The following is a 6,000-nucleotide window of genomic DNA, read 5'->3' on the forward strand; positions in this document are numbered from 1 at the left end:
CAAATCAGTTGATAGTTTTTTTTAATCTATTTTATAAATTGAAAAAGCAATAATTTTATAAAATTGATTAATTTGTCCCATTAAATGATTTAAAATTTTGATAGATATATATAAAAAAAATAGATAATTATATTACTAAATCATAATTCAAATTCAAATATTGTTATATCTTTTTAAGATCCATATCTAAATTCTTATCTTCTTTGTTTTTGTGTGGTTTCTATTTTTTTTTTCAATTTATTTTAGATGGAGTTGTGGATTTCTATTTTTTTTAAATTTAATTTATTTGTGGTTTCTATTTGTTTTTAATTATTATTATTTAGGTAAGTTATGATGCAAGTTAAATATGTGACAGGTATGTGAATTTTATTGATTTAGAGTATGACATTGGGAGATATTTTTAAATCAGATTTGTTTAAATAGACTTTATAGATTTTTAAAATTTTAAATTGTTTATTGAGAAGCAAAAGAAATATTTTAATTGAATAAATAAAAATTAAATTTATTAATTTTATCTGTGTGTATATCTGATTTTTTTTTGTTTTTATGTTATAATATAATATATAAGATATAGATGGATATCCACAACTTTCATGAAAAATATTATCTGATTTTTTGAAGGAGAGAAAATAAATGCAAGTTTTAATATTTTTTTTTAAATTGGTAACAGAGATTATGACGGAGGGATTATGAAATATTTTTGTTATCTTTCATTTTTCCTTATATAATATAGATAAAGATATAGATATTTATATTTGTTTTAGATATTTTTTTAATATACAAATTATTTTTTTTAGATTTTTTATAAAAATAATTTAACAATCTCATAGTGTATGGTAGAAGTTGAAAAGGGTGTAGTAATAGGTATGTGAGAAGTCACAAAGGCTTGTGGGTTGAGAGAAGTCAATAAATATTGAGTTTTTTTTTTAAATAAAAAAAATTAAAAAATTAAGATTGGGATGTTGAAACTTCCACAAGACTTATGGGTTAAAAACTCCATTTTCTTTATATAATACTAGTATATCACCCGTGCTATGCACGGATTGTGCTTACAATTATCTATATATGTGAATTGCGATTTTTAAATGTCTTCTTTTTTCCTTTTTTTTTTAATGTCTTTTTTTTTCCTTTTTTTATATTATATTAAAGTTTATTATTTTGATAATAATCATATGTGTTAGACTTTTCAAGGAATTAAATGTCTTTTTTTTTATTATATTATATTAAAGTTTAATATTTTAATAATAATCATATGTGTTGGATTTTTCAAGAATTTTTTTTTATACTTGTTCTTAATGCATTAAAGTGTTATTATGAGTGATAATAATCATATGTGTTGGGACTTTTCAAGGAATTCATATATGTTGGATTTCAAAGAATTTTTTTTATGCTTGTTCTTAATGCATTAAAGTGTTATAATGAGGGTAAGACTGGAGGGTTGGGAGAAGTTAATAAATGCTAAGATTTTTTTTTTAAATCAAAAAATCAAGAAATTTGGATTGAGAGATTGGATCTCCCACAAGACTTGGGGTTAAAAACCCCCTTTTGCTTAATATATAGTATAGATACTAGCATATCAACCGTGCTATGCACGGATTGTGTTTATAATTATCTATATATGTGAATTGTGATTTTTAATTTTTTTTTAATGTCTTATTTTTCTCCTTTTTTATATTATATTAAAGTTTAATATTTCACAAGGCTTGAGATTCAAAACCCCCCTTTACTTAATATATAGTATAGACTAGCCTATCACCCGTACTATGCACGGGATAATTATATTTGTTTTAGATTTTTTTTAATATATAAATTATGTTTTTAAAGATTTTTTATAAAAATAATTTAATAATCTTATCATTAACCATAGTGTATGGGCGAAATTGAAAAGGGTACTGCAGTAACTATACACACATTGTATCTATAATTATTTGTATGAGGGGATTTTGACCAAATCAATAAATGCAGTCATGTGGAAAGACATGTGGATTGAAACAAGTTAATAAATGCTGATCATGGGATTTTGACCAAATCAATAAATGCTGAGTTTTTTTTAAAATAAAAAATAAAAAATTTAGAAAATTCAGATTGGGATATTGAAACTCCCACAGGCCTTCGGGGTTAAAAATCCCCTTTTATTTAATATATAGTGTAGATAGATTATTTAGAGCCATTGAACAAACTACAATCACATTTTTCTTTTTGTGAATTAATTTCAATCATATTAAAAAATCAAATTATAAACAAAAGAAGATAACTTCAATCATACAAATCACAATTTTTTTAATGCTATCTAACTACAATGGCATTTTTCTCATAATAAAAAAAAATAACTGAAAAAATAACCATTAAAATAGTAAATAAAAAAGATTATTTAGAATCATTGAACAAACTACAATCACATTTTTCTTTTTGTGAGTGTTTATGTTTATCTAACTTCAATCATATTAAAAAATAAAATTATAAACAAAATGAGATAACTTCAATCATACAAATCACAATTTTTTTAATGCTATCTAATCATCATCAATAATTAAAAAAATCAATCACAAAATAAGTCAATTGATAATTAAAAAATACAATAATTTATTTTTCAAAAAACATAGTGAGTTCAAAAGATTAATTACAAGTTTTTTTTTTTTTGGTCAAAATACAATCTAATCATCATCAATAATTGGTACATTATGTGACCCTAATAAGTACAATCCATTTTGTTTTTCAAAAAACACAGTGAGTTAAAAATCAAATAACAAATTAAGTGAATTAATAGTTAAAAAAACACAATAATTTTTTTTTCAAAAAATACAGTGAGTTAAAAAAATCAAGTACAATTTTTTTTCCAAAATACAATCTAATCATTATCAATAATTGGTACTTTAAAAATCAAATCAGAAAAAAATCAAATCAAATCACAAATATTTTTATACTATCTAACTACAATCATATTTTTTTTTATAAATAATTGTAAAGAAAAACCATTAAAACAGTAAATAAAAGATTAAATCACATTTTAAAAAAAAAAATTGAATAAAGTACAATCACATCACATTTTTCCCATAATAAAATAAATAAATAAATAAATGAAAAAAAAGAACAATTGACTAACTACAATCACATTAAAAAAAAAGAACCATTGAACTAATTACAACCACATTTTTTTTTTGTGAGTGTTTATATTTATCTAATTTCAATCATATTAAAAATAAAATTAAAATAGCAAATAAAAAGATTAAATAACATTAAAAAAAAATCATTGAACTAACTATAACAATCATATTAAAACAAAGAAGCCATTGAACAAACTACAATCATATTACATTATAATCACATTTTTTTCTTTGTGAGTGTTTATGTTTAGGGTTTAGGGTTTAGTGTGTATTGTAGAAGTTAAAAGACTTGGAAGAATTTAATAAGTGCTAAGTTTTTTTTTAAAAAAAAAAATCAAAAAAATTAAGAAATTAAGGTTTACATATTAGAACTCCCACAAAACTTGTGGGTTAGAAACAGATATAAATAAATAGATAGATATAGATGAGTGTTTATGTTTAGGGTTTAGGGTTTAGTGTGTATTGGAGAAGTTAAAAGACTTTGAAGAATTTAATAAGTGCTAAGTTTTTTTTTTTTAAAAAATCAAAAAAATTAAGAAATTAAGGTTTAGATACTAGAACTCCCACAAAACTTGTTGGTTAGAGACAGATATAAATAAATCGATAGATATAGATATAGATATTTATATTAGTTTTAAATTTTTTTTAATATACAAATTATTTATTTTGGAAAAGGTACTGCAGTAATTATGAGAGAAGTCAAAAAATCTTGTGGGTTGAGAAAAATTAATAAATCCTGAGGTTAATTTTTTATTTTTAAACAAAAAATTAGAAAATTAGGATTGACATATTGGAGCTTCCACAAGCCTTGGGGGTTAAAAACCTTCTTTTACTTAATATATAGTATAGATAGATAGATTAATAAATTTAAAATAATTGTATATTATTTTTTAATAAAATAACATGTACTTATTTTGAAATTTTGTTGATCCATGCCCCTGTGACACTCCCGAGCACTTGCTTAATAGCAATTAATGTCAAAAAAATCATATTTAATAAATTTTGAATTAAGCACTAATGACAAAGATTTTTTCAAATCAAAATGAATTTAATGTATCGTGGCATATTTTATATTATTTTTCATTTTGTGCTTTTTGTTCTTGAAAATAGAAAAGAACGATAATTAATACCCTAAAAAAATTTGTTTGGTCGATTATTTTTAAAATTTATTTTTGAGAATGTTTCAAAAAATATTCCTTTTTTAAGAAACACTTTTAATTTATTTACTGAATTTTTTATTTTTTTATTTATTTTTGTCTGTTTGATTATGAATTAAATTGTTGTTGATATTACATATTTTTCTATTCCGAAAATGTCCATGACAGTTTACAAATTACTTTTGTCAAAAAAACTATTCATCTTTTTCGACTCATTCAGACTCTACAAATTTTAACTATTATCTTTTTCATTTCTGAACTATATGCATTTGAATACGTGCACCCAAGACTAGTGTATATATATAGATACCAAAAAAAAGAGACTAATAATTAGATATTGTTGGCACTATAAATTTGTAATTTTTATTATTATTTATTATTTATATAATTGTAAGATATGTGGCATCCTCCTACTCATTTGAAGATTATGAGAAGTTATGAAATGTGAAAAGATAATAGAGAATAAAGTGGAGAACATGGAGCATGAAGTAGAGGTTGAAGGAAGTTATGAAAGATCATGTAGTATGAAATAGAGAAGGTGGAAGAATAGGTTGTTTTAGGTAGTTTTTTTTTCTACAAATGTTTGCCTATAAATAGTCATTTATGGCTACATTGTTAAAGGATCCAGAACTTAAATAAAAAACAATTGATTTTTATTTTTCTTGTCATTTATATTTCTTATATTTTATTTTACACACTTTTTTTTCGAAGCATTTATTTCAGCACTTCATTTTCGAAGCATTTTATATATTTCCTTTTCAAAGCATAGGAGTAGAGGTAAATAATAATTACTTTGATTGTTCATTCAATCATCCCGATTATTCACTCAATCATCTTTCTCGGTCTCCCTCATTCTTTAATTTTTCTTTTCTTTAACACTTGACAATTTTGAAGTCCTCTTCATTGAGGCAAAAGAACAGTCAACGCAATCGCTTGATAATTGACTTGAATTTAATCCGTAAGGATTTTTCAATCTTTGCTAACACGCTCACATTTATGATATTGTCCTTGGTATGAAAAATAAGCCAACAATTTTTGATATGCCCAGTGAGACGTCAAATGTAATAAATGAAAAATGAATTAAATTTGTCCATTTCAAATAGCCTAGATGAAATTTATTGGTGTAAACAAAAAAATTTGGATCTTCAAGAAGAGATCAATTTTCTTGATGAAATAAACTTTCATCCCTTACAATATTATTTGAGGGAAGAAAAAAGATACCGTTTAATTAGAGAAATTCATCAACTTGATATGAAAATTTGTGAATAAAATGATGAGTTATCAACTCTCACTACCAAGTCTTTAATTGAGGCTTTAATGGCCGGAATTGATGAATTTTTTCAGAATTTTTTCATGGTTAAAAATAGCAAAAGCAAAGAGTTGATTTTATTAATGGCTCAGGGGGTTCAAGAGCCCACTTTTAAAGAGCCAAATTATGAAATTAACATAACGAAAGTGCATGTTCTTGAGCCAAATTTGGCTAAGAATGATGTTCCATGCATGGTTTGCGGGGTCCAAAAACTAATTTTTAGAGAGTCAAGTCATGAAAATAACATATCTATGGGTGATTTTTATAAGCCATTAATGGCTAACATAGAAAAACAATCCACTTTGTCAAATAATTATAAAAATCAATTCGGCGAAAGTCATGTTTTTAAAACAAATATGGTCAAGAATAATGAACAAGCAACTGTTCATGAATTCAAAATTTTTGACATTTTTCAAAGTGTCAAAAAGTA

The sequence above is a fragment of the Camellia sinensis genome, chromosome 1 (genome assembly GCF_055761805.1).
Source record: "Camellia sinensis isolate YWXY chromosome 1, ASM5576180v1, whole genome shotgun sequence".
NCBI lineage: Eukaryota > Viridiplantae > Streptophyta > Magnoliopsida > Ericales > Theaceae > Camellia > Camellia sinensis.